This window comes from Pleurodeles waltl, chromosome 11 (assembly GCF_031143425.1).
Source record: "Pleurodeles waltl isolate 20211129_DDA chromosome 11, aPleWal1.hap1.20221129, whole genome shotgun sequence".
Taxonomy (NCBI): domain Eukaryota; kingdom Metazoa; phylum Chordata; class Amphibia; order Caudata; family Salamandridae; genus Pleurodeles; species Pleurodeles waltl.
Genome location: NC_090450.1, coordinates 43,831,792 through 43,852,389, shown reverse-complemented (window position 1 = coordinate 43,852,389; position 20,598 = coordinate 43,831,792).

Sequence of the window (20,598 nt, the reverse complement as noted above, 5' to 3'; positions counted from 1 at the left end):
TGCCCCACTCCCCTCTATGCCACTCCACTTTACACTAATACACTGTTCGCCAATCCATTTTAATCTACTCTACTTAACCATTCCACTATATGCTATTCTACTTTATGCCACCCCACTGTATGACACTCCACTGTACGTCACTCCATTGTACACTGCTCTACTCTATGCTATTTTAATTTATGCCACTCCATTGTAGGCAACTCCACAACATGCTATTCCACTGTATGACAGTTCACTCTGTGCCAATTCACTCTATGTTGTTCCATTCTATACCACTCTATTGTACGCTGCTCTACAACACTGTACTGTGTGCTGTTCCACTCTACCCCACTCCAATGTATGCAACTCTAGTCTTGGCCACACCACTAAATGCCAAAGCACTGGCTTACTACTCTGCACCATCCCCGTCTACACCACTCCACTCTACATCACTCCACCCTACACTATTCCATTGTACTTGACTCCAATTTACACTACTCCACTGTACTGCACTCCACTGTTTGCCACTTCCCTATACCACTGTATGCAACTACTCTCTAGGCCACTCCAGTCTACGCTACTCCACTATTTACTATTGCACTCTATGCCACTCCACTGTACAGCACTCTATGCTATTCCACTGTATACCACTCCACGCCTCTCCGCTATCTGTTATACCATTGAATGCCACTAAACTGTATGCTACTGCAACTTACACCACTCCATAGTATGCCACTTCACTCTACAGCACTCCATTCTAAGCTATTCCACTGTACACCGCTCCACTATATGTCACTCCACTCAACAGCACCCCAATATACCATACTCTACTCTGCACCAGGCCTCAAAAATTCTACTCGTCCACTCGCTAGGACCCAGTCATATTTTATCAGGTCAAGCCATTTTTAAGACATACTCCTCCCTTCCAGTGGGTTGACAAAGAACATGTGTTCTGTTCAGTCAGTAAGTGAAGGAGACCTTTAAATCTTTTTCTTGTCACATTTGCACTGTTGGGAAACAGAGGTCAAAAGTCAGTTTGTCTACACAATTAATTTTCTTTCTGACTGCAGAGTTCCAAGATTTTGTCAGTTTTTTCCCAACACAAAACATTCAAATAGCTAAGTTAACTGTACAAACATTTCAAAATATATTTCAGTAGTTGTGAAAGCCCTTTGTCCTTCTGCGTGATGAAAAAATATTATAATAGAAAACAAATCAGAACAATTTACTTGGTGATGAGCAAAGAATAAATGTTTTCTGAAACCCGATTTTCACAGATTTGTTAACACATTATATAGTTTTATCAATAAATTTCAAGTTAATGGGAGGGTTTTGAGACATTTCATGGAAATTTTCACTCTGTAAATGACAGTGTACGACCACATCATGCATTAGTAATATATTATTTAAAAATGAGTGTTTAAACATAAACCTAGTAACACTCCTGCCCTGGTAGCAATGCTATTAGTAATCTAATCAGTCAATCAATTAGGAATTTGTAACGCGCACTACTCACCAGTGAGGGTCTCAAGGCACTGAGGAGGGGGGCAGAAGGGGGCAAACGTGCTGCTACTGCTCAACAGCCAGGTCTTGAGAAGGGGGAAGATTTAAGAGCCCCTTGCGAAATCTAACAACACATTAGCGTCATTTTTTTACGCTAATGTGGCATTAGATGGCCAAAACATTGCAGCACTTTGTAATCCTTTGCGCTACATCATGTATGCGCCATGCATAATGTATGCAAAGGGTGTGTTCCACCTTTGGGGGGCTGAAAAATGGCACAAAGAAATCTAAGAGATTTCTTTGCGTAATTTTTTTCAGCACTTTTAATGCCTGCTCATAGCAGGCGTTAAAAGGAGGCACACCATTATTGATAATGGGTCTCATGGGCTTTGCAGGATTAGCGTCAACATTTTTTATGCTAATCTTGCAAAGCTTCAAACTAGCATTAATAATATTGACGCTAGTTCTCTAACTACCGCCATGGTGTGCCGTATCTTAGAAACGGCGCACACATGGTGGCATTAGGGGGTGGCAAGAAAAGTGGCCCTGCACTGGGTGCAAGTAACAGATCATGCGGCATGTATGTGGACCAGATTCTTTTTGTACATGGAGCAAACGTTTAGTCCATTTAATCAACCAAATAAGTCTTTTTGTACAGCAGAAATGCTGAGCTCACATATTTGAAGGTACAGTCATATGTGAGAATGAAGAAAAAGTGACACTATAAAGTAAAATATTTGCCTAGGATCACACAATTGAGACCCTTTATGGGTCAAGTACATTACAGTTATGGCCGAGTAGGTTATTCATGGTACTTGACCTGGAGGTCTAGTAATATTTTTATGATTTTCCGAGGCGTGTATGCCACTCTGTTATTTCACTCTACCTCACTCCACTGTCTGTCACACCAGCGTATGCCACTACACTGTACACCACTCAACTGTACACTACTTCACTCACAGCTGTTCCAGTTTACGGCATTGCACTCGAATGCTACTCAGTCAATGCTATTCCACTCTATGCCACATAATGTACGCACTCCACTCTACGTTATTCCACTGTATGGCACTTCACTGTACGCTACTCCACTCTTCTCCACTCCACTGTAAGCTATTCCACTCTATCCCATTCCACTGTACACCAATATATTTTAGGACACTCCACTGTACACCACTCCACTCTACGCTAATCTACTACTTGTCACTCCACTCTAAGCCAATCCACCCTATTCCACTATATGCAACTCCACTATACAGTAACCCACTCTGTGCCAGCTCAGTGTACGACACTCCACTGTATGCCGCTCCACTCAATATACTGAACTATACTATATTGTATTCCACTAGACTTAACAACACGCTATGGCACTCCACTGTATCACACTCTACCACACTGTAGACTACTCTACCTCACACCACCGTACAACACTGTTCTCCACTCTACTTCACTCTACTCTACGACAGTTTACTAGTCTCTACAACGTGGCATACCACTCCACTATACAATGCTGCACTTCAGTCTGACACACTTTACTCCAGACTGTGCTACATCACTATACTGTACTCCACTTGATCACACTGTACTATACAAGACACCACTCCACTATGTAAGACCTTACTTCTCTACATGGTACACCACTCGACTCCACTAAATGACAGTTTAGCGCACTCTATGCCATGTACAACTCTCCAATGTACGCTGATCCAGTCTGCATCACTCTACTCTATAAAGTGAACTGTGCAAGACTTTACTACACTCTATGCCAATGTGTGACATCATACTACACTTTATGCCACTCCACTCCACTGTACTATGTGCTAGTTCACTTTATGCATTTGCATAACACTCCACTCAACTGCATGGTTCTCAAAGTCACTCCACTCCACAACACTCAACTCCACGACAGTATAGTCAACAATACTCACTATATGACACTCATCTGTACTTCAGAACATGCCACTCCACTGTACAACATGCACTCCACTCTATAACACTCCACTTTACCACACACAACAACACTTCATTGTATAATACTTTACTCCACCATATGCAGCATCACTCCACTCTACTCCACTTCACTCTGTTCCACTTTTTCAACATTAGACTGCATCACACCAGACTGTATGACACAGCCCTTCAACATACTCTATGACACTGCACTTAATACTACTCAGTTAGATGGCAGTCAAGGCTACAATTTCAAACAAATTTTAAATAAAAAATAAAACCATTTCAATTTAATGAAGAAAAACAAAGTTTTAAAGCTAAGTTGTATTCAGGAAAACTGTACTTAATCTTTCTATACAAACCCAACTTAAACTATACAAACTTTAGAAATTATAAAGGTATAGTTGTAACTTCATTATTTAATTTATGCACCACTAGTAATCACTTTTTTATCATTTATCCACCACTTTCAATTTCCTACATGTTGCTTCTCCATACACCTCACTCCACACTACATTAGCTATAATTCACACTTCTCCTAGCATACGTTGTACCCTTACATATTACATTACTCATAGCATGTGAAATTGTAGCATTCATAACATCACATATGACATATGAAATTATATCATTTGAGAGAACACAGTACAAGGTGCAGTGGAGAGTTTTTAGAGTTTAAAATGTCACACTATTACTGAACATTTCACCTAACTATAATGTTACTTTAACCTTTGTTTTTTAATGAATTTCTAGAGTTTTAAACGGAAAATAATATTTTATTACTATAAGTAAATCCAACCACTGCCGGGCATGGCCTTTGGCTGTGCTCAGTGGAGTGGATGGCTGACAGGCCCTGCGGCCAAACCCCTGTATGCAGTCAATCCCACGCTGCACATGGCCTTGGGCGGGGTGAGGTGTGTGTGTGTGCTGGTGGGGGTTGTGTTGGGCAAAAGTACATGCCTCCGACCAGGCCCTGTGGCCAACCCGCCAAAGTCAGCCAATGCTGCTCAGTGCGTCCGGCTCGGCGCTGTTGATGGTTGTTAGCCAGACCCTGCAGCCAACCCCCTGCAGGCAGTCAACTCACACTGTGTATGGGGACCTCCATCACCCTAGGCCAATTATAATTAAACAGAGGTGAGTGGAGTGTGGGCCCACTCTCCCCAAGTCTTCTTGGGCCTGATTGACCCCATCCCCAGGGCAAAATATAATATAAAAGGTGAGGTGGCCGCACAACTCCCCTCCCTCACCCTTATTAGGTCCCAGGACCCGACCCCCCAGAGCCCTGTGTATTTTAAAGGGGAGGAGCCACATAGCCTTTCTCCCCAATATTCATGAGGCCCTGAGGACACCTTCCAAGAGGGCTTTTTTTTCAAAATCAGAGTGGGGCCGTGTTACCCTCCTCCCCAAGCATTATTAGGCCCTGGGACCCCATCCCCCAGTGCCGTTTTTTTTAGGGGAAGGGGGCCACATGTCCTCCCCTCCAAGAGCTTCATTAGGGCCCTATGAATTGTAAAGGTGATTAGGAGCCACCTCCCAGCCTTATTAGGCCCTGGGGGCCCCTTCCTACAGGGCCTTTTGTTTTAAAGGGGAGGGGGCCACATGGCCCCTTCCACATGCCTCATTAGTCCCTGAGGACCCCATCCCCAAGGGGTTTATGTATTTTAAAGGGGAGGGGGCTACACAGTACCACCTTTTTGAGACTATTTTGGCCCCCAGGGACCCCATCTCCAAAGGGCCTTTGTTTAATATGGGTGAGTGCCCTCATACCCACCATACACAATGTTGCGGGTTGCGGGGGGAGCCCCAGGGCCCTCACGGCCCCAGCCAGCTCCCAGCATTGTGAGGGAGCCATCATTGCTCCCACCCACAGGGAGCAGCTATTTCCTTCAGACTAGAGCAATATCTTGTTCTGTTTCCATGCTCGCAACAGTGCAGGCAGGAAAACAGATCTCTAGTCTGCACCAAGCCAGCGGGATTATTTTTAATACTCCTGACCACTGGTAGCAGACTTTGAGTTTGCTCCCATTTGGCTGGAGTTTTATAAATGCTTCTCTCAGGCGGGAGCAAACACAAGTTTCTATGTCGTGCTGCTATCACAAATATCACCTAGCATGCCTTTCCTGAACTAAATTGGTTGAGGCATCTCACCCTGAGTTCTAATGGTAGCGCAGGAGAGCCCCACCACAGTATTTTACTGGCACATCTTTCTGAGGGTCAGCTAACTCAATAATAATTCACGTGAAATTATATACATTTATATATGAGTAAGTATGTATATCATTTCATATAAACCATCGTTAAATGAGCATTGTCAGATCGGTGAGTATTCTTTAATGATGTAAGTGGAATTACACGATTTAGGCCTGAGGCACAATGGCACAGTCATTTAAGGGTGCTATATTGTGGAATAACTGGGATAACATTACTGGAATAACATTACATGTGGTAGGTGAGAGCTGGAGAGCATTAGTCAGTTTGTGGGGAGGTGCTATATACATCTTAAATATTGTAATATTATTATCAGCCCTTTTCTAAGGATCTCAGTATTGGAGCAACAGCATATGCTCCTGGCCGTTTTGAGTTGCACTGGAAAAGAGTTCTGTAGGCCGCAGTACTACAAGGAAGTGGGTGACAAAGACCTGGATTGTGGGGCACATGAATAGAGCTGTGTGGGTCTTTCCTAATAAATATTACCCCAGCACTCTTCTGCAGGTAGATGGGAGTGGCTCTGGCAAGTTATCGCACAGATCTCAGTGTCACAATAGCATGGGGTGATGTAGGCCTAAAGTGAGACACCTTTTCACTGCTATTTCTGGTTTCTTACTGCATAAGGATCAGCAAATACACTATTTCTGAGATTTCAATTTTTAAAAACAACTTCTACATCTGAGTTTAAATTGTTCGAATGAGAAAACGTTTACTCTTCTGATTACATTGAGATTTTTGAAAGTGTTAAGTTACAGTAAAGGTAGTTTCCCTCTAACTGCACACACAACACCCCCAGATAGAGAACTTTTTTATGCCTTGTTTATTGTTGACACAACTGAAGTTACAGTGGACTTTGGGTCAGCCCATTGCATTGCACTGATTGGCTTTCTCGTCACCCTCATTTGCATTCTTCCTATGTTCACCTTTTCTTCCTCTTTTGTTTTGGGCTCATCCCTGGAGCATAACTTCTAGACCATCATGTTGGTTGGATGAATTGATTCCTTAGCACTTCCAGGGAATGCATGTGTTTTTTTGCTCTCTTTTCGAATGGGCTCCTTTTCGACTCAGATCCTTCTCCCTTCACATGGGCTCTCCACGCTCCTCGGGCGAGCCACCTTCACCAGTCCCAGTATGATTTGTTTTTTGTTTTTTTTTATATAACATCCAGCCCTTTTTTCCATTGTTCTGTGGACTCCCCTACTCTGGCATTGTTTTCGCCCCGCTGTCCTCTTCACTGTTACACCTCATTCTCCTGTTTTTTTGTTTTTTTTTACCTTTTTCTATTTATTTTTTTACCTTTTTCTTTTTTCTTTTGGAGGGCTTAGCATCTGCAACTAGAGTTCGCCTTCACGCACATTTTATTCTCTTATTGATGACACACACATACACATCGCTCTTTTTTCTTTTGCCCGTGTTGTTCATCATCAGCAAACAAGCATTATTTTTTCTTTCAGCCAATTCAGAACAGCATCTGTAAAAAGCCAATAGGCCTCCCTTAGTAAAACTAAGAGGCAAGATCCATTGCCTTGCCAATGTTTGTTAAGCCTGACCTTACTGCGCAGGTGTCTGCATGACGTACTGTTACCAAGTATTTAAAATTTGCATAAAGTGAACTTTGAAGTGTATGAGGGTCTATAAAGACATACACTGAATCATCACATATGAAATCCTATATCATATTGGTGCATTGTATACAGAAACCAGATTTTTTCAATGGCGAAGGGTACGCTTTAATGGTTGTTTTTTTATCAGGATTCAAAATGTAAGGCAGACCAATGCTTGTTTTAAATAGACAATGTGGTAGGGTGACCAAATTTTCTGCAAGAAAAACCGGGACGGGCACAGACAGAAATGGGACTCGTGGAGTTGAAACACGTTGGTGGTTGCTATTCTTATCAATAAATCTGCCTAGAGGAACTTTGGAGTGCTGTAAATTACTTTTTGGACACAAAATATCTTTTGAGGGTCATCTTCTTCATTACCGGCACCGGCAGTTAAGTGGGCCTTTAAGAAAATGACTCTGACCATTTGGATAAAATATATATATACATATATATGCAAAAAACCTATGCTTAAAGATTTTGCAGTATAAATGGCAAAAGACTTTGTCACTATCTAGCTCGGCGTGGATAGCACTGTGCTAATCCTATGCTTAAAGACTTTGCTAGATAAACAGACATTTGAGGTGAGCAAATCTAGAGTGTCGCTGGTGTTGCAGAGTGCTCCTTACTGAATCTGCTATCCACCTTAACTTGGGAACTTCCCAGAGTTCTCTATTCTTTTTTGCATAATTTATGCGTCACTCTAACCCTGAAAGGGATTTGTTTTGAGATATATATATATATATATATATATATATATATATATATATATATATATATATATATATATATATATCTCAAAACAAATATATATATATATTTATTTTTTTTACATTGCCTCCCCTTTCTATGTAGAGCTCCTGGGCCATACTGGTTGGCCAGCCTTGACACATGCTGGCTCTGATTTTCACCTCATTAAATCCTGCTGTGATGCCTGAATGAGGCGAGGCAGCATAGCAGGAGAGATTAAACCAGTGAACTTCTGTCCACGGTTTCGGAGAGGGCCGGTTGAAATGTGAGCCTGCACAAAACCGTAAAAAATTTGCAGGTTCACCCGACCGTCCCTTAAAAACCGGCACGTTTTTGGGTTTTAGAATAAAGTGTTGAGACACTGGGACACTCCCCCAAAAACCAGGATTGTCTGGTCAAATCCGTAAAGTCTGGTCACCCTAAAATGGGGGTGCTGGACTTTGACTGCTAGAGCAGAGAGATCCACAGAATGCAATAAAATTGTAGGCAGCTCTCCTTCTACTTAGACAAACATATTTTTAAACATTTTTAAAGTCACACCTCCAGTTACCCAATCTGGCAAACCCATCCTTAACTTTAAACTGTTCCAGTTCATTTTCTCTTCAATGTTTCCACCTTGAGAGAAGCAAATTGATGGAGATGTGAATCTCCATCTTTCTCCTTGAGTTCTGATTCCCAGGTGACGCACAACACATGATATCTCAAGTATGAATTTCCTTCTCTCCAATGCCTTCCAGTGCCGCGAAATTAAGTTGTTTGCAATGTCTCCTCCAGTTTCAGCATTGTTCTCACCAAATATAACCTGCATTAATATATCCCGCTTTTCTCTTTCTCTATCAATAAGTAGTTCTCAAATCTACTCTTATTTTTTCCTACTACTACAACTACCCTTTTGTTCCTTATAGAATATTCCTTGTGATGCCGCTACTCTTTTGAGGACAAGCTCCGTATTATGAGACTCCCCTACATGCTCCGTATTTTCTGATATAAATCAAATTTCACTTTATGATGGTAATCAACAGGGTGGATCTCAGGGCTGGCCTAACAAAGCCACATCCATATTAAGGCAATTGCTAGACCAAACACACCATTATGTCAGGCTGCTGCTTTGTTTCTCAGTTCCAGTGGATCATAAAAAATTGAGGATTCAGATGCTGTGATTCCACGCCGCGTATTGCCGCGTAGTCTTGGGCAGCAACATCTACAGCCCGGGGCCAGCCCTGGGAGCACTTGTAATTACAAGCACTTAGCAATCACCCCGCAGGCAGAGGCTGAAGCGGGGCAGCCTGCAGTGACGGACAGATTCAGGGCAGGCTGCCATCAGGAGCTGTCCCCGGTGCCTCCTCCCTCTGTTCCAGGGCAAGAGGCCTACCTCACCACCAGTCGGCAACCTATCACAGTGAGACCCACAAGTTAGGAGCCATCACCCGGTGCTCCCTTCTCCTGGTCCGCCCTTTGTGGGTTCATGATGTGAGAAACATTTTGCTTTTAACATTACAGCCTTGTGCTTTGTGACGGTTGCCCTGCTTTTTCGCAAAACGCCAAAATGATCTAGGTCACTAATGGAATGATAAAGATGCATTGAACATGCTGACATCCACCAGACCTGCTGAGGGAAATTGGGAGGAATTTTTCGTCTCATATTGTGAGTTTTCACTTAATTTTTTGTATCTTTAAAATTTCAATGCAATGATTTTGAAATGAATGGATCACGTGCACTAAAAAGAAAACTGCAAATCTGGTTACAGACTTCTACATTATTCACATTCAACTTGGGCTGTGCATTAATTGAATGAAACATCATAGAAACTCCCTAGCAATTTTTTTGTTTTGTGAGCAATCTCTTGCAATGTATTTGCCTTACTAACTTTTTTATTTCATAAATTGGCCTCAAACTGATTTGGGATAACTGTTCAAAATATCTCCAATAGGGACCATGGTGATATCAGGCTACGTTCCATGGCTCTGTTGTTTTCTGCTGGTGTCTCATTATGAACTGCTTTACCGATTGTAAACAGAAGTATGTAGAACAAAAGGTCCAATGACTAGGGGAAATACTTTACAAACCTTGATGGAGTTTCAGTGGATTTAAAAGAGAGCCATAGAGTGGAATTTAAAGCCATGAATTCTTGATTATAAGTTTTATGATGAGGTCGGTGTGAAATTTTAATTATAGCAGTGAAATCTCCAAAATTTGTGTATTTGCATACTTTAAAACAAAAAAATTAACCAATTTTGCACACCCCTACTTATGATGTTACAGTGACATTGAAATTAATCTCAACCTTGGATACTAAGGGGAATAATTTATGACTGGGGTTGCTTCGCTCTTGCACCATGCAACGTGGGGCATGTGCAATGCAAGCCCAAAATTTGATATATCATGCCCCCCAAAGGTCACCTTGTGTGGGCCTAAGTGGCCTGGTAAAATAGGAGCAATGCAACGAAGCACAAAATGCTGTATTGTGTTACTCTGCCCCAGGGAGGCATTCCATGGGTGTTGCGTGAGTGTTCCAACGCAACATCCTGTCATGCAGCGCAACAAGGTGACTTGCTTTGCTCCGCTGCATGACTTTCTAGTAAAGATGGCCCTCAGTTCCTGTTACCTGGTAAATAAAATGAGAGATATGTAATCTAGTTGTTTTAAGTGAGCCAACTTCATCCATTGATCTTCAGCCATTCCTGTTTTTTCAGCCATCAACTCTAAGGATTATGGGACTTGTAGCATCAATATGCCCATGAAATGTATTGACCTACAAGACCCAGCCTGCTACGCCCTATTGGCTGAAAAAACAGAACTGGCTGAAGTTCATGCATGTGATATGACGGCAGATGGAGCAATGATTGATTTATTGCTTGGTGCTCAGGGGCACGATATGAACTTGATTCATGTCAGGTGTGTCTAGTTCAGCCAGTCTAGAATTTTTTTTTGCATTTTAGAACTTAATTTTATGCTCACCTGCAAGAATTGGAACTGGGAGCTCAGTTGTGGCTCAGTTGACTAATGTATTCATTGCAGGCATCTGTGTTTAAACTTATAGTCATAAGTAGCCTTCTGAGAATGACTGAATGAGTACCATTAGGTTGGTAGCAGTAAACGTCCATTACTTCAGTGCGAGGATATCTTTCAGGCATATGTGCACTCACATGTTATGGGAGTGAATGGTTTTCCAGCAGAATATTAAGGGCCTGATTATGACCTTGGTGGATGATATCCCGTCCGCCATTTTACAAGTCTTGCAATACGGCAGACGGGATATCTGTTACGTTTGTGATGGAGTATCCCATCCGCCAAGGTTGTAATCAGGCCCTAAGTTTTAAATGCTGTTCTGCAAAAATATTGTCGCCAAAATATTAATACCACAATGTTGTGAAGGTAAGTATATGTTGGAGAGTATAGATTTGGTAATTCTCGACTCTATATCTAACCACATATCTATGTACCTTGGGGATGTATGTAATGTATTCAATGTACGTAGATGTGGAGTTAAAAATATAAAACCTAGTTGATATCTTAACCCAGAGCACCAAGCAAGCACTCACACATGGCTGCCAACTGCCCTATGCCACGAGGGTGACCTTCCGCCAATTCTGACCTTCCAACAACAGCACTCTGTATGCAATGTCTAATAGGCCAATTATCTTTGAGGGCTGGATGAAAAGAGTGCCACTGATTTGTAACAGTTCAAATCACGGTGTGTAGCTTTGAAGTTGCACCCCTTTACCAGTTAATGCTATGCTTTGATTCACAGCCCCCATCGTGGAGGGGGCGTGGGCGTCCCTGATCGTGATGACTATTTTGTGGTTAATCTGCAGTTGAACTCTGACAATGGCACCAGGGCTGTAATCGAGTGTGATGGCTGGGAGGATATCATTACTGCCACCGCCGCAGAAATCACAATATTACACCGCTCTTGACATGAAGCAGCACTCCAGTCCATAAACCATTTCTGAGGGGAAAGAAGCCAGCTCATCTCCGGCAGACACTTATTTTTATGGCTCCAGCCGCCACATGGCCCCGTGTATCACTGAAGGCAGCCTGGGAGCGGAGAGGGGAGGGCGGGGACGTAGTTGTGGCCGACTGAAGTGCAGGCCAGAGAGGCCTGTGCAGATGTGGAGCTCTGGAGGCTGAGCAGAGGTGGTGGGGGATGCTGATAGACCAGCAACATGGCTCTCAAATGAATTCATCCTTAAAAAATGTTTTCTGGCATGTGCACAGCGACCACGGGAAGCTCTGTCACCCCTAGTGGGGGAATATGGAGAGTTAAAATGTTTATTTTATTTTAGCTGATTTGGGGGTTTTAAGTTTTAATATGCATCACGACGGGGTACAACCAGCCCTGAAAGGGTAGGCTGTAGAAATATGGCCGTATAACATGTATGATCGGATAAATACCAGGGAAGACGTCTACATGTGCAAGTTCCTACCTTTATCTGCAGAATTAGTTACAGTAGTTAGGTGAGCTGAGCAACAAACATAGAGTAATTGCCCACGGGGAAGCCCACTGTGTGAGCTGCTGGGGTGTGGCATGCCCCTACTGCCCTTTCTCCGAGTGTGGTACTTCGCTGGCAGAGTGCACTAGCAAGACCAGCACCCTGCTCCGCGTGGAAGTATCCCCCAATTCCCGGTTATCAAAATAGATTCTTGCATTTGCATCACTTTTCTCTTCTCTGGCACCAGGTTGAAAGGGAGACTTTACATTCTTTGTCCATTGGATACAGCAATAATGATTCCAGTTTCATAATCATGTCACCATCAGTGTAGAGCTGGGACACATTTAAATTATTGTGGAATATATGCTGCTTTTCATCAATGTGTTTTTTAGGCCTGACATTACCCAACACATTTTGGTTTTATTATAAATAAAGCCTTATTAGGCCCTGGAGACTCCATCCCCAGGGCCACTACTTAACATTAAGGGGAGGGGGGGCTGCGCGTCTCCCATCCCTGAGCTGTTATCGGTCCCATGGATCCCGTTTGTGAGGTGTACGTTTCTTAAAGTTGGGTGCCCTGGTGGCCACCCACGGCACCCACCAGATACTTGTTTGAGGCCCTGGGGGGAGCCCCAAGGCCCCTGTGGCACTAGCAGGCTCCCTGCCAGTCAGGAGAACATATGCTTCCCTGTTAGGGCTGATGCAGGCAGGGAAACTAATGTGGTGCCCCAGTGAGTAGGCTCCATGGGACACAGTCTGTGAGCAGGCCTCAGAGGATGGTATCCCGAGGGCCTTAAGAGGCTCAGGGAGGGGAGCCATGTGGCCCCATTCCCTTTAAAGTTGTGTTCAGCCCTAGGGGATGGGCTCCCTGGGGTCTCGCCCACCCCGGGTATTTGCTTTACAAAATGTTCCTGCGGATTTGCTGATCATCCACAAATCTGCAGCAAAGTTGTAAAAAACAATTTTTCCCTAGAGTCAGGGTCCTTCAGGACTCCACCACCAGTATCTCTACCCTGCCCCTTATGTCTTTTAAAAAAAAAAATCTTCAGACTCAACCTGAGTCCTGAGTCCTAAGCTGGCTGCTGCCACATCCTTGTGATCTCTTGGCTTTGAAGATCCTCCAGGTGGTGTGATAATTACATTTTTTAGCATTAGTTGCTCAAAGTCTACTCAACAGATTTACAACAAATGACAATAAGCATTCTTTCTGGACCATGTTCTAGCTTTCTGCCAAACTTGGTGTAAATCTGTTCAGCGGATTGGCTATAGCTGTGTCTAAAGCTCTTATGGAAAAATGAAAGGGTAAAAATGCATTTTGAGACCTCCCCTTTTTCTCAGCACCCCTTGATGGCTCACCCCGGAACTTTCCTCCAGCAAACTAGTGAAAAAGTACCACCTTTTTGGAAAGTTTAGTGGAGATTCTTCAAACTGCACCAAAGTTATTAGCAACACAAAAAGGCATTTTTAATGGAAACGCAGCCACCTCTGTGTAGAATATTTTTTTCATTAACAATTTTGGTGTTGTGTTGTGATGTATTATGGTACATCATTTGCACATTGAATTGTGTACCATCAGTGGTAAGGTGACATCTTTTCACATATATGGAAAAAGGAGCAGCAATGACTCTGACTAAAAAGTTACTTGAAGTCTTGTTTAAATTAGCCATTCCGGATTTCAATTTGCAAGTCAAATGAAGTCAAGGTATAAAAATAGGCAATGAGACACAATATACATTTTGAGAATCAGTGTATGATGTTAACTCATCCACTTACATAACAAAAACATTGACACCTAGAATTTTTCAAGCCAATGTCATCCCTGTAGAGCACTTACATGAATGATAAGTAAGTAGACAACAGCAAGGTCTAGTGGAATATTGTACTGAATGCTTGGTAAGTGGTTAGAAGTTGATTAATTGCTTTTGAAATACCGGTATTGATCATTAATTGATCAAAATACGTTGACAATTGTGTAAATTAATAAGTTCTACTAAAGCAGGGTTTATATGACATTTTATACATTCCCCCTTGGTTTTTTTGTTCTCATTTTTGATTATTTGCTTATGAATCCCACTTTACAAGTCAGTGTTTTGCACGTGTCACCGGAACTACTCAACATGCTGTGAGTCATTGTTTTTAAATTGTAATCAGGCCCGTGTTTACATTTTCATATAATTCTTAATCGAAATACAAAGATCCTCAGAACAGTCATAACGAATCTGACAGCAAAATATATTTAAAACAAGGTAAGCGTATGTGTTGCTATGGGACCGGAGCGATGCATCGAACAATATTCCCCATAACTGTGTGATGTGCATTCAAGCAAGATGCATCTTTTCTGACCTTAATGCATGTATCATCTGATAGTGGTACATGACCCAGGACATGATTAAGAGTATTTACATCCTCTCACGGAGATGCTTGAATGACAAGCCTGAGAGTTGTGTGATGCAATGCAGAAGTCCTTTGAGGTACTTCTTGGGTGAGGGCCAGAGAGTGTCATCAAAGTGGAGATATTGTGACATACCTCCAGGTTGAGATTTGAGGAATGAATGAACTTTTTTTCCTCTGTGGTAAAGCATTATAGAGGTACTTTGAGGCTAAAGTCCAGTGAAATTTCTCCCTGCTGAGATCTATGAGGTTTCCCTCGGGAGAGGAGTTGAGATGAACCTTAGAACAGATGTCGTTTGAGGATGCTCTAAAGTGAGGTCCTACGTTAAAGCTCCTATCAGATATCCTGTGAGGGTCCCCTTGGAAAAGGTCCTATGAGGTACCTCCTAAGATGAGGGTTGATTTCTCATGTTCATTAGAGAGTGCAAATTTGTAATATCGTTACCAAAAATTGCAGAATGCGCTGTTGTGGAGATACCCTTCTTTCATATAATTTCTGATTATTGCTCAGGCTGATCCCAAAAGATTTTTTGTGAGACTTGGTTCGAGCAGAGAATGTCTTGCTGGGACTATGAAACAGAATGTGTGCTGCAGCTACAAGTACAGATGAAGCAGCCTTCATCCCTTTACATTAGAAACTTTAGGGACAATAAATTGAATAGGTATGTCTAATGCTTTTTGTATGTTATGGCTTTCCCTCATACAAATCTCATGTTGATGACCCCCTTGTAAAAAATACTTGTAAAGCTTGAGCAATTATTGAGATTTACACATATTATGCATTAACACAATTTGCACAATTTTGCCCAGTCCTCCAAAGAAGGTGAATTGCCAAATGAAGCGTTAAATATAAGCAAATCTCTGGAAAGGGCACCACAATCTCGGGAATATTTATGGAAAAGAGGTGCATCATTCATAATATGTCACTTTTCTAGCGCCTCACTGCATCCCCATTACGACTCCATGTGTGCGCCGTATTTAGAATACGGTGCACCACTGCGGTTGTGCCCACATTAGCGCCATAATTTATGGAGCTAATGTGGTGCTTTGCTGGATTAGCTCCATAAATTATGGCAGTAACGCAGCAAAGCACAGGGAGGCCAATTGTTTTCAAAGGGAGCGAATAATGATGCTAAAAATGGCACAGTGAAATCTAGTAAATTTCAATGCCTGCCTCTTTGTAAATATGGCACCTGGGAAATGCCACCTTTACGTCACATTTGCATAAAAAATAGTGCAAAGGTGGCACAAGATGGCGCTAGGGGCATCATAAATATGCCCCTCTGATTTTATTTACTTATCTGATGCAACACTGTTCTTTATCCATATGAGCGTTTGGTTTTCCCAAGGTAAAGGATTACGCAGGCCCTATGTCATTGTGTCTCCAGGCGAGTTTACATGATGCAATTTTATTTTGCTGGATCGTGTGTTAAACAATGACAATCCAGCAGCCTATTATGTGATAGCAAAGAGCAGTATAAATGCTTTCTTAACTCAGCTCAACCTCCGTCCCTCATTTTGATTAACAACTTTCAGCACAGAGCTTTAACTGCGTTTGAGTTTTTTCATGTGTTGAATGTTAACATGCCGTTTTATACCCATCATTCACTTTTTTTAAATTTTACTGTCAGTGGTGAAATCACATAATTCAACTTCTTTTGCTAATCCTGCGGGTCGGACTGGTCTGTACGGAAACCATGCAGTGCCCAATGGGTTGGTGTGACAGGTCAGAGTGAGGGTCGTTTTAAGGTTGAGAGTCCAAGCGCTCCGGCCTGTTGTAATCCATCTATGGGCTTTTAACCACGCCCACTGCACGCCCATCACTATCACTCGTTCATGGGTTTGCCTTTCAAAATTCCTTTATTATCATTGGTAAATGCTTTACGGTTGTCCCTCCTTGGGGCAATTTTGATACCGCCTTGGTCATCGACCCTTTTACATGGATAATTGCATGTTTGCCAATATATTTAACTGCAAGCAAACTTTTTTTTCCTTTTGTGTCTCCTTCGTGCTCATGGCAGCGTGGTGCTTTGAATCAGCTTGCTTATGTCAATTGTTTAACTTTTCATATTCAATTTATGTGGCAAGGAAACTCCAGTTAGGAATTTACAATGCTAATGGCTCTAACTTGACCTTGCTTGTCTTGCGTGTGGCCACAGTGAAGGGTCCTCGTTCAAATTAAATCCAGCATTTCCACTAAGGATGAAGGTCTTCGAGAAGACCATGGTTGCCTTTATTCATCTCACTGTCTTTAACTTGTCGGGGTGTGGTGGCACTATTGTTGGTGACGGGTCTCCTTTGCTAGCTGCCGGCGGATTGTAGTGTTATCTGCCTCCACCTGGTCGTTGTGTGGAGTATGTCTCTCACTCCTCTTCTGAACATTAGGGATGCTGGGGTGCACTTGACGCAGTGGGGGGTGTTACGGTATGCTATTAGAATGAAAAATGTATAGGCCCCACTCTGGTTCTTCGTGCTAATACACACTGGTCGGGAGCACATTTGTCAGGGTGTGCATGAATCTTTGGTACATATTAAAAATACATTCTATCGGTCTGCTCAAGTGTCATTCACATTGGTTTCAACCGTCTCAGCAAGCAGGGTGGGACAATGGGTCTGCCCAATTCACCCATTTGCTCTTTTGCATATGCTTTTTGACTGACTACATGTGCGCAGCCACATCAAAAGGAATTCAGTGTAAATGCCCGTGAGCCTTTGCTACTCAGATTTTTTGATCCTTTAGCATTGACTGCATCTTGCCTATGTATGCAAAGGATAAAAACAACAAAAATGCATACTTTTAAGGTCAGAGCTATTGTCTATGCCAGTGCTTGTTCTTTTATCACCTACCTCGACTATTGTTCCAACATTCGAATTGATATCCCTGCATATGGGATTTTCAGTTGTATTTGAGCTGCATCGCATGTTAACTTAAAATGTATCTTCTTTATATAGAAATTAAGGGGACCTGCGATTCCAAGCGACACAACCTCAGTTATACTGCCCGTTTACCATTTTGGTTTCCGTGGTTTGGCTGCTGATTTAAAACCTAAATCGCCACAATATTGCTCTTTCTTTCATGCACGCCCATGACGAATCGAATGGGAACACATTGCACGTGTGCGCACGTGCTAGCCCCAATCCTGTTGCAGGTGATTCGACGCTTGACCGAACGCGCATGCTCTGTCAGACGAACAGGCCCACGTACTCTCCCTGCCACCCCGGTGATTCCACAGCAGGCAAAAGCGCATGCGCAGTGCCAGCTAGAGCGGCGTCGAGTCTCGTGCCCGCGGAGGTTCCATTTCCTCTGCATGAAGCCAACCTGCCTGACCTGTGCGCTGCCCGACGGGTTCCCGAGGTTGCACTGACACCTGCTGGCTCGGGTCTTCTGTCCTGATTTACAGAATCGTAGACACGTAGAGAAAGAGGCCAGTGAGCCAACCCGCCGACCCCCTGCGGCGACGAAGAATAATAAGTACACTAATGAGATCATTACTCTTTCGAGGTGATGGCTGAAGACGTGCAGTAAGGTGGCTGCACAGTCTGCCTTTCAGCAGCGGCTTACATTCTGAATTTACATAACGTGGTGGGTACAAGAGATGAATGTAACTGGCTCGTTCGTACACCCGGCTGCGTTGTTATCTAGGGCGTACCTGAATCAGCTTTCTCTCTGTAAGTGCATTGTAAGACACTCCAGAAATGAACTACACCGACCATGCGTCTCCTGGGTAGGATTTTGCAATATTTTCACATTACAGGAAAAAAAAAACAGAACAAATGCAAGGGTCAAGCCTTCTCTAGCTGCGCGTTCCCTTGGAACAAAGTAATCCTAAATCTAAAACAAATCCATCTATCGCTTCCATCCAGCAATTCAGAAACGGGATTACTTCCGGTTGCTTTCGTTCCATATATCACAAGTGATCTTAGTGTAAAGAAAAACTGTAGGACTATGATGTAAGATTAGGGTGACCAGCTCATTGGTGCACTGTTTTCCGTCCCGGATTTTATCCTTCAAATCAGGGGGGATTAGGTGTGTACCTCTAAATATAGAAGAGGACGTATATCACACCAACTCCCTGGACGGGGAACAGTGTGCATACTGACTTGTAGTGAGGTGGTCTCCGTATATAGGGAGGGTAATGTCAGCAATGGAGAGGCCGGCAAAGGCAGTGTGGCTACAAATAGCCCAAAACATATCTAATTATTCACCAACTGACGGCTACACCATAAGAACAAAAACTGCAAGTTCCAGAATGCCATGATTTGTTAGCAAAAATACAGACGTCCTTTAAGACACACGTGACAACTTATTGACGTTGCTTGTGATTCCAGATGGCAGAGTTTATAAAATAGAAAGACTACTTGTTGGAGACAGTGGTCATCTGTGCTACTGCCCCTTTTCCCAGCCGCGACCAAGCTTTGTAAGGAATTCACGAGCTGGCTGGTGCCTTTCAGGAACACCCTTTCTTTTTCACTAAGCACTGGAGCAGACTTGTATTAATGAAAGATGTATGGGAATGATGATCACAGTAGTACCACTCACTTCGACCTCTGGGTACCGTGCACTAAATAGCTAACACCTGACTATGATGTCAGCACCTCGATACTGTCACGGGTGACAAGCAGCTCTTTGCAAACCCACCTTACCTTACATTACATATATTATTTTTGTAAAGAACCGAGGCACTGATGGTAAAATGTATGTAAGATTTATTCAGAGTCTAAGTGGCCTCACATGTGACATAACTGCCGTTCACACCACATATTGCTAGTGCTATGCATGCTTCCTGGTTACTGAAAGTCCCACACATAACCTATAGCACTGATGCATCTTAATGCCATTCACTCTCCAGGTCCTAAATGTAGTTTTTGTCCCCTAGCTGCTAGCAGTGCTTAATTTGTGCTTGTTTCCGGTGCGGAGCACAAGCATTTTCTTTTGAGGGTCTTCATTAAGTTTTCTGCCTCAAGCATTTACTGTCTGCAAAAGACACAACTGGGAAAGTCTGAGGAAGAGAAAAACGAAAAAGCGCCACAAAGGGAGGAATCAGAAAGCTGCAAGAGTGAGCTGAAGGGGCCAGGAGTGGCTGTAAACGGATTAACGAGGCCCGAGATCGCTTCAGGATTACACTGCCTCAGTATTCAGTGTTCGCACATTTAATTGCAGCAGCCGCGTGCTTAGGAGGAGAGCTTTGGGCACCGGCACGTTTTTATTTACAAGCTAAGCACTGGCTGCTAGACATCTCACTTGTTTCCTACCTGCCAGTACCAGATCCTCCTCATATTCCGAAAATCTAGAACCCATACTTTGCTCAAAGTGGCTCCATGGAGTTCCTCCGATAAGGACCTGGTCTGCGATAGATGCTGTTGTGATCTCAGGTTATTTAATGACATCCTGTTTTTGTCACACGCTAGATGATAAATACCCTATGCGTCCACTGGCTTCTGGACATACAGCTGGCAAATACCTCCATGTACTCACCAGAAATTACACTCCATTACATGTCTCAGAGCCGTTAGATGACATAGTTGTCCTTCACACACATTTTTAACCCACACACTTCCTAGGCCCTGTTCACTACCTACTACACACCTGAGGCTTTCCCCACCTGCAAGGTGGCCTACTTTTCCTTTGGCTTCTTGTGAACCCAACTTCTTCTGGCTAATATTTGCCTGACACATCCCTTACTGCTATAGATAAGATGTGTTCTCTGTAGAGGTAGATTCAGCAGTTATTTAGTCAACAATAATCATGTCATCCCATTGGTCCAGCATACTAATTTAGCCAAAA